Genomic DNA, 9331 nt, shown 5'->3' on the forward strand with positions numbered 1-9331 from the left:
GAGCATTTTAAAGTTAAACAATAATATTAGAAATTTACTTGTGAAAGCTTCAGTTTACCACATATTTTGAATTAGTCCTATATCTTACACATTTTATATTTACTATTTTAGTTATCATTTTTAAGTACCAAGAAGAAATTTCAGAAGTCATCACTGATATCTTTTTTGTTTTATAAATAAAGAATCTGAATCTCCGAGAGGCTACCCATTTTTCCTTCAGTAACTTAATGACAAAGCTTCAACTAAATTCAGGACACCCAGTATTCTTGTTTTGCTCCACTTCTTCCACTGCATTTATTCAAAAACAAGTAAATGTTAATGTGGTGATTGGAAAACTCAAGAACATATTAATTAATTAGAATAGGTTTTGAATGCCCACTATATATATGTGCCATGCTAGGTTTTGGTCATATAAAATGAATGAATCACAGTCCTGGTCCTCAAAGATAGCCATACTGAAGGAGATGGACATGAACATAAAGAACTTTCATGCTGAAAGAGAAGTTCATCACAGCCCATGATGACTTGTATAATGTGCTTCTGGGAAAAAAAGTAGTCTCAAAAGCTGAGGGAGAAACCCAGAGTAATTTGTCTAAGGAGGTAACATTTGAGTTGTGTCTTGAAAAATGAATAGCTTTTCACCAAAGGGTTCTAGATAATAGAAACAATAGAGATCAATAATCAAATCCTCATTAAAAAGCTACTATGGGCCAAGCCATATGCTAGGTACAGGAGTACAAGAGTCAGCAAAGATAAAGTCTCTGTTAGTAGACACCTTTTATTCATTTTATTTGAAGGGTGAACTTGCCCCACTTGTCTCTCCAGTGTCAGATTAGGTCACTTCCATCCCCATTGTCTTTTAAAAGCGCAATAAAATGTTTGGCAAGGAAATTTGACTTGGGGGTGGAGAAAAGAGGAAAGCAGGGATACCTCCGAAGTTAAAGCCTGGAGGATGGTAGGAGAGTTAATACCTTAGGTAGCATATTGAGAAGGAGGAACACAAAGAGGCAAAGGCCATGTCATGTCTAACGGTTCTGAAGTGTAACCATGTAATCTCCTGTGTATAAAGATGATCATGGTTTAGACATAAACAATGAGGATGGAAGTGACCTAAGCTGGCGCTAGAGAGACAAGCGGGGCCAGTTCAGGGAAGACTTTGTGGGCAATGTCAATGAAGACGCTGAAGGATTGAAGTGAGAGGTGAAACCACAAAATTTGTAGTCTGAAAAACCACTCTGACTCCAAGGGAAAAGCCACAGGGATAAGAAAGACACAAAATACTCAGCAAATTATGCTAATTTATAAGACTAAAGCTTAGGGCCTGCGGTGGGGAGTCACAGGAAATGCAGGCTAAAGTCAGATCCTGAAGGAATCCCCGATTGTCTTGGGGTAAGACTTGCATATTTTATCCACCAAGGAATGAGGTCACTTTGACAAGTTATATGTTCAAAACATAAGAATCATGCTAAAAAGATTCATTTGTGTTCAGAATATTGGAATTACTAATGTTGATAATGGATTGACAGATTTTATAAATATTTCATAAAAAGTTGGAAAAAAATCTATGCCTTTCAATTAACCAGAACTACCTGTTTTCTATTTCCTGTTTTCCAGTTGTTTGAAATTGATTGAACCTCAGTTGTAAGAAAAAAACAAACTCAGAGCAGAGAAAGGCAACTGAGACCTTGCCATACAATGCCTTGGTGAGATGGACTTTCTGCTAAAACTTATGTTAGCTCCTCAAGGAAATGCCTGGGCATATACCAGAATAGTGCCTGCTTATGTGATGCAACCTAATGCTGCCACTACTTGCTGGAATTTTACTTTGTGCCTCTGGGTGGTAATTAGAGATTGTTTGATCTTAGTCAATAAAATACTATTCAATTTCCCCTGCAGACATCAGAGATGCATTTATTATAGTAAAAATATTTTCCCATGCCACTATTTGAATTTAAAGCATACATGTCTTCTCATTTAATTTCTAGCTACTTACACAAGCTTTTTAACATATAGACTAAGTGCAAATTAAAAACCTAAGGACATTACTCATGTTTCTGGAGGTAAAGATGGATGGATGTTCAGTAAATTACACCTACTTCTATGGAAGTTGCTGTTGATGAAGCTTATGAAGTTTAATTTCTTGATTTATCTACACCGGCTGTCTCCCATGACAGTCTATATTCTGAAGCTTAGATTAAACAGATGATGCAAGAAACACCTACATTCAGAATTTGAGAAGTACCTTTGAAAATTCAACGGAAACCTTTGTAATAAATTTCTAAATCACATGTGTCAGACATATTGTGGTCTAAATCCTGCCATTCCATTCATTATACATATTCACCTTAAAGTAGATTTCTCTGCAAAGCTGGAAGCAATTCTTTTTCACACTTCCTGTGTTATTACAGAGAGGCGCCATTCTGTGTAACAACTTATGAGGCTGCTAGTGGTAATTTCACTTGTAGTACCAGTAGACATGGGTGACAGACGAAAGCTCTTGCATTTGTCTGATGAATAAGCAATAAGCACCATCAATACATTCACAAAGAATAGGGAAGGAAATAACACCCTGACTCAGCGCTGTTGCCACTTTGGGTAGGTGAGTCGATTTGTATCCTTGTTAGTTTGGTGAAATATAAGCTCTAAATTTAGAAACTGAGTATTTTCTATTTACCTCATTACACTGTATTATACAACATTAAAGAGCAGATTAAGTATGTTTAATATAAAAATTACTAGTATTATATTTCCAGTTTTAAAAAATGTCTTCCAAACAAGTGAAGGAATTTATATGTTGTGTCAAATGTCTCCAAACACCAGGACTTCTTGATATTGTTGTGGTTCTTATTAGTATGGAAAAAGATACAACTGACTTAGTTCATAGTAAATGTTAAAGTAATATTCTGAAATGCATTAGTAATGGGATTTGAATTCACTTATCAACATACAAAGCATGAAAATATTTTGTTTCGTTTCTGAGAAATAAGGACTAGCACCAAGTCAAGAGTTGTAAGATACAGAGAAATATAGCATATAACCTGGAGGACAGTAGATATGTGCATAAGAGTTAAATAACAGAGTAGTTCAATAAGGATTTATAGAGCATATAAAACCACAGAAAAATAGATGTCATGATGCAAATGTATGATTAAATTAAAATCTAATTAGTAGTGAAGACATCAAATGCTATGAGGTCATAGGCTACAAGAGTGCATGTGTGTTGGTGTCGTCAAGAAAGCTTCATGGGGAAGTAGAAATTAAGTGGGATTAAAGTAGAAGGAGGAAATGGGCAGGAGGAGAAGCAAGGAGTAGGTTTTCAGAAGGGGAGGGGGACACATGGAGAGAGGGTACAGTAAGACGCAAGGGCAAGGAGGAGGGGGAATCTACCATTAATACCAGGCAGTGACTCTATTAATCTGGATATAGTCAAATATTTAGGAGGGAGAATAGTGGAAAACGGGTTGGAATGTTAGGTTGAAAAAAGCTTTGGACTCCTTCAGTTGGACCTTTATTGAATATTTACCCTAAATGGTAGTCTTCCACTCCTTCTCTGGCCCTCTGATGGTATATTGACTTTGATAGAATGTGCTGGGTGTCATCAATGCCCTTGTTTGATTCATTGCCTCATATTCAGAATGAAAATGCAGAGCTTGGTATGAACTGACTTTTATAAAACATGTAGATGACTGCAAAATCAAAGCTTCTGGAATGTGCATCTGTTTGTCTTTTATCTCAACCATCTGTTGGGCACTTACACTTTGAAATTCTGCTACTTCTCCCTCTAACCAGGTCTACAATGAAATTCTGCTTCATTCTGAATGCCTATCTTCCCTATATTTGTTGGAGGAACTTCAAGGCAGTTCCATTATTACAGCTGCCTGAACTGAAACTATTCTTCCACGTATATAAGATGACTAAATAATTTATCATCCAAGTGAAAAGAGCATTATCAATAATTATCCAATAGATATAAATTGGATGATCCTAGGGAAATAGGACTAACAGGCTCTTCGATTTTTCTGTCATTGTGTTCTGTCAATTCCTTATTTTAATTCTATTAATTTTTCTCTTTTTTCTCTCATTGCTTCTTTATCAATCCCCACACTGAGTTCAATTGCACCCTCTGTACTTTTTTGCTAATCATCTGCCCCTCTCCCTTCATTCCATCCTGACACAGGCAAATGTGCCTAAAACTCTATTTTGAGTTACTCTCTTGCTCAAGAACCTACAATGAGTCTTTAATATTTCTACCCAAAAGAATGAACTTTCAGCCACGTGCAGTGGCTCACACCTGTAACCCAAGCACATTGGGAGGCCAAGGTGGGAGGGTTGCTTGAGTCCAAAAGTTTGAGACCAGCCTAGGCAATATAGTGAGACCTTGTCTTTACAAGAAAATTTTTTTTAAAATTAGCCAGACATAGTGGTGCACACTTATAGTCCCAGATACTTGAGAGGCTAAGGTGGGAGGATTGCTTGAGCCTGGGAGGTCAAGGATGTGTGGGCCATAATTTCACCACTGCACTCCAGCCTGAGCAACAGAATGAGACCCTGTCTTAATAAAAGAAAATAAAAGAATAAACTTTTCTTTCGGGCTCTTTAGGACCAGCTTGATCTACATCTATATTACCTATTTGTTATTTATTTCTGTTCCCAACTACAGCACTGGATTTTCAGGATTATCCATAAATTCTCCTTTCCTTTCTTCCTTCCTTCCTTCCCTCCTTCCTTCCTTCCTTCCTTCCTTTCTTCCTTCCTTCCTTCCCTCCCTCCTTCCTTCCTTCCTTCCCTCCCTCCCTCCTTCCTTCCTTCCTCCTTTTTATTTATTTTGCTTTTGCAAGTACTGATTATCCACATCTACACCAAGCTCTTTTATTTATTTTTCCTAATTAAGCTATTGTATAATCTTTAGAGCCTTCCTTGAGACTGAACTTTTCTTTGAACTTAATAATCTTACAGTGAGTCCTTGAAAAACCACTAAGCTTTTGAGCTCCTGTTTTCTTTTGCTACCATGATTTCAGGTTTGTTTTCTTAAACAATTTCTCTTTCAACTGGATTATTAATTCCTTGAGGATACAGAATAGGGGTGTCATATGTTATTCACATAAAGGGTGTTTTTGAATATATGACGAGAGATGTGCCTTTCTCATCAAAATTTCTCCCTCTCTCTCTCTCTCTTTTTTTTTTTTTTTTTGAGACAGAGTTTCACTATTGTTGCCCAGGCTGGAGTGCAATGGCCCACTCTTGCCTCACTGCAAATCTCTACCTTCCAGGTTCAAGCGATTCTCCTGCCTCAGTGTCTCAAGTGGCTGGGATTACAGGCATGTGCCACCACGCCTGGCTAATTTTGTACTTTCAGTCAAGATGGGGTTTCTCCATGTTGGTCAGGCTGGTCTCGAACTCCTTACCTCAGGTGATCTGCCCACATCAGCCTCCCAAAGTGCTGGGATTATAGGTGTGAGCCACAGCACACTGGCCACAATCTCTTTGTTTTTGAGACGAGGTCAGACTCTGTTGTCCAGGCTGGAGTGCAATAGCGTTAATTGCAGTTCACTGTGACCTCCACCTCCTGGACTCGATCGCTCTTCCCACCTCAGCCTACCCAGTAGCTGGGATCACAGGTGCCAAAATCTCTTTTTATTCCATTCCTGCCTAATTTGCTTTTGATTTCTTCTAAAAACCAAAAGAAGACCAAAAAAAAAAATCTTTTCATTTCACGAGTATCTACCTCTACCCTATAAAATCCAAAGCAATGGTATCTTCTCCTTACTAAATGAAACAAATAAATTCCAAGATGTGATAGTATTACTGTTCTGAGTCTTCAAAGTCTTTACCCAATTCAGCAGAATCATTCTCAGATGGCACAGAGTTTGCTTTCTTATGCATAATGGATTCATATACAAAAATTTCCTGACCAGGATTATTCCTGGTAAAATGTAAATCTGGTGTTGTTCCCTGTGCTTTTATATGTTTCTATCTTTAAGCTTGAATGTATAATGCCTTATGTAAACCTGCATGTTTAGGGTGGAGGGGATGGGGAATTTAATTCAAATTTAATTCTCACTACAATATAGATCTTCAGAGACCATCAGCAATATTCCTCCTGAAACCTTCTTATTGATTAGTTTGGAGAAGGGCATTAAGAATTCAAACTGGTGTACTTAACATGATTCAAAAATGTAAACAGTGCACTGAATGAGTGTTCTGTCTCTTGATTGGTCACATGATACACTTCATTAGCTAGTGTCCTCTTAAAAGAGGAGATGGGAGGTGAGGGGTTTATAGGTGGTATAAATAGCAGTCCTTGAGTGTGATGTCCTCTGCCTCTTCCTTTGTCCCTTTCCCTGATCCTCTTGCCCCTGTGAACATATACGGTCAATGCTGGCAGCTGAGTCTGCTGGGTTCTTCGTTTGGTTCACTGGTCTGGCTGTTTACCCTTAGCGTTTCTTGCCTGGTCACCTTGGTCCTTGAGTCAGTGTCTGTGATACATGAAACTTGTGATACATGGTGATACATTGTAGCTCAGAAGTTTAAGCCTCAGGAAAGTGGGGGCCGCCATCGCATGTCACTGTGAGGCCATCACAAGTTGGCTGTGTTCCAGCAGACCTCAGTAGGTTACAGGGAAAGGCACACACCTTGCTGTTTCCGTCAACTTCTAGGACTTGCCTTTTTCTTTGATTCCTATTTAAGAAAAAAAGGAAATCTTGATTTTCTACTTCTGGCTTCCATTTTCTTTTCCCTATTACCTCTGAACAGAAAAAAAAAAAATAAAGTGAGATTTATTTCTCTATCTATACTCCTTCCTGGTTTCAGCAGTGGACTAGGCAGTCTAGGAGCTGGAATCCCCTTTAAACATATCCAGGTCTGGGGCCTGGATATGTTTAAAGAGAAAGTAACCTCCCTGCACAGAAAGTCAGCCTTTCATTGCCATTTTCTTACAAGGAGACCAAGTCCCAGCATTCTCCTGCCCCAAATCAGATTTAACAGAGCAAATTAATATCATCAATTTAATTCTATTTAGAAAATAAATATCTTGATTATACACAAAGTCAATGGAATACCTCTTCTTTTTCATTGATGGAAAAAATTTCTCACAAAATATAATTCTGATTGAAGGTTTTCGTTGAATAATTAGATCTAACAGCATGTAATTATTAAATTATTTCTTAAAACTCTATAGTTATATATTACATGTATGGTTATAAAAATGTAAAGCTTAAGTATCGACGATCATTGCAGATACTCCACGTATCTTAAAAGAACTTAAAAATACCAGCTTCCTGCATATCACCATTCTGAGCAATAATTATTACTACTGTTAATTACTTATCTATCATGCCCTAAAATTATTTACTCACAACCATAACATTAATAGTATACTGCTTGAAATTTTACCAGATAAAAACAGTCTGCTAATTCTTTCATATTCTCTTTTCTTTTTAATACAATATTTATTCAGTATTTATTAAAAACTTGCTTTGAACCAAGCCTTTCATGGGTAAAACAACAGAGATAATAAATATAGATCCTCAACCAGAGGAGTTCACGTGCTTTTGTATATCAAGTATTTTCTGTACTATCTTACTCCTTGCTTTCATTTAATTTTATAATGTAATAGTTTCCCAAATATATGGCTGAGTGATGATTAAAACCAAATAGCAGGGTCTAAGTCTAATAGTGATCTTTTCGATATTATCCAAAAGATTAATGGTTCCACTTTTGATTTATAGGCTTAGTTGTTCATTCTGATTTTTACTTATTCATTTGTTCATTCATTCATTCCATCAACATTTATTAAGCAATGATTGAGTCCATTGCTTTTTTTTTTTTTTTTTTTTTTTTTTTCCCCGACACATCCGAGAACTTTATTGGACACAGCTCCGCGCAAGGCCAAGGGCCCCGGGACGAGGGCGGCTCCATCCAGAAGTCTCAGCAACAGGAACCCACAAGGCGACACTCTAGCTAAGGTTATAGATAGCTGGGAGACGAGGGCCGCTCCGCAGATGCAAGAACAGGCCAGATCTTTATAAATAAACATCCAGTTAAGAGAAATGACAACTCTACATCATCCACATACACAGAGCACTCTAGGGGGTGGGGCACCGGGGGCCTGGAGGGGCGATGAGTGGGCCCAGATGTCCACGGCACGGGGCGGGCGGGGGCAAGGCGGGGGCAACAGACGATGGGCACTAGGACACTGCGCATGTACAAGACCAACTACTGGGGGCGGCGGCCCCGTGCATGTGTCAGGCTGTTCGTTCTGGAATGAGGAGGGGTGGTCTTTACATAATATTCTGTGGCGGTGGGTTTGGAGAGGGGCTACTTTGTGGAGAGGATGAGGGCGACGATGAGACCGTAGAGGCCGAGCACCTCGGCGAAGATGAGGATCAGGATCATCCCCACGAATAGTCGGGGCTGCTGGGCGGTGCCCCGCACGCCGGGTCCCCCGCAATGCCGATGGCAAAGCCAGCTGTCAAGCCGCTCAGGCCCATGCTCAGGCCAGCGCCCAGCTGGAGGAAGCTCCTGTAGAGGCTGATGTCATCATTCAGGGAGTTGGCGATGAGGACTGCCACCACCAGGCCGTAGATGGCGATGATGCCAGCCATGACAACTGGGATGATGGACTTCATGATCAGCTCCGACCGCATGACGGACATGGCCGCAATGCCGGTGCCGCTCTTGGCCGTGCCATAGGCAGCGCCCAAGGCGCTGAAGACCATGGCGGCCGAGGCGCCCATGACGGCGAAAAACGAAGCATACTCGGGGCCGTTCTTGGACTCAGACATGTCTGCGGGTGGGGAGGGGGCGAGCTCTGCAGGCAGTGGCGGAAGCGACGGCGAGGACTAGCAAGGAGCGAACGCGAGCAGAGTAGTTGGCCTCTAGACATAAACCATCTATCTTGGCCTTCAAACTGATCTCAGTCTACTGGGTTATATATATGATAATGCTATAATAGAGTATTATAAATATTAAATAAGGGAAGCGGATTTAGTCTGCCCAGGGTAGGATGAGAATAATTCTCATAAGAGTAAATAACTTGTACTGAATGTTGAAGGAGAAGAAGCTTGTGAACTAGGTAAGTGGTAAAAGGCAGTCTTGTCCAAGTGAACTCTATAGACAAAAAAGTGGAGGCTTGGGCAAAGTTTCTTAAAATCTGATATGTAGAATATGCCAAAGAGTCTATTCCAGTTTTGTTGGACATAAAAATGTGCCCAACTATAAGATGGCATTTCCTGTCCTCCCTTAGAGATCAGGGTGAACAGTGGCAAGGCGCCCTAGGCTTGGTTAATGAATTATAATTGGTAGTTGTATAGTGAGGCTTCTAAGCAAACTC

At 39.7% G+C, this 9331-nt stretch overlaps 1 pseudogene; it reads right to left on the reverse strand.

Annotated features, from left to right (window-relative positions):
• Positions 1-8197: 8197 nt before the first annotated feature.
• Positions 8198-8856, reverse strand: LOC101047790 (V-type proton ATPase 16 kDa proteolipid subunit c-like; annotated as a pseudogene).
• Between the last annotated feature and the right edge of the window lie 475 nt (positions 8857-9331).

Source organism: Saimiri boliviensis, chromosome 7, assembly GCF_048565385.1.
Source record: "Saimiri boliviensis isolate mSaiBol1 chromosome 7, mSaiBol1.pri, whole genome shotgun sequence".
Lineage (NCBI taxonomy): Eukaryota > Metazoa > Chordata > Mammalia > Primates > Cebidae > Saimiri > Saimiri boliviensis.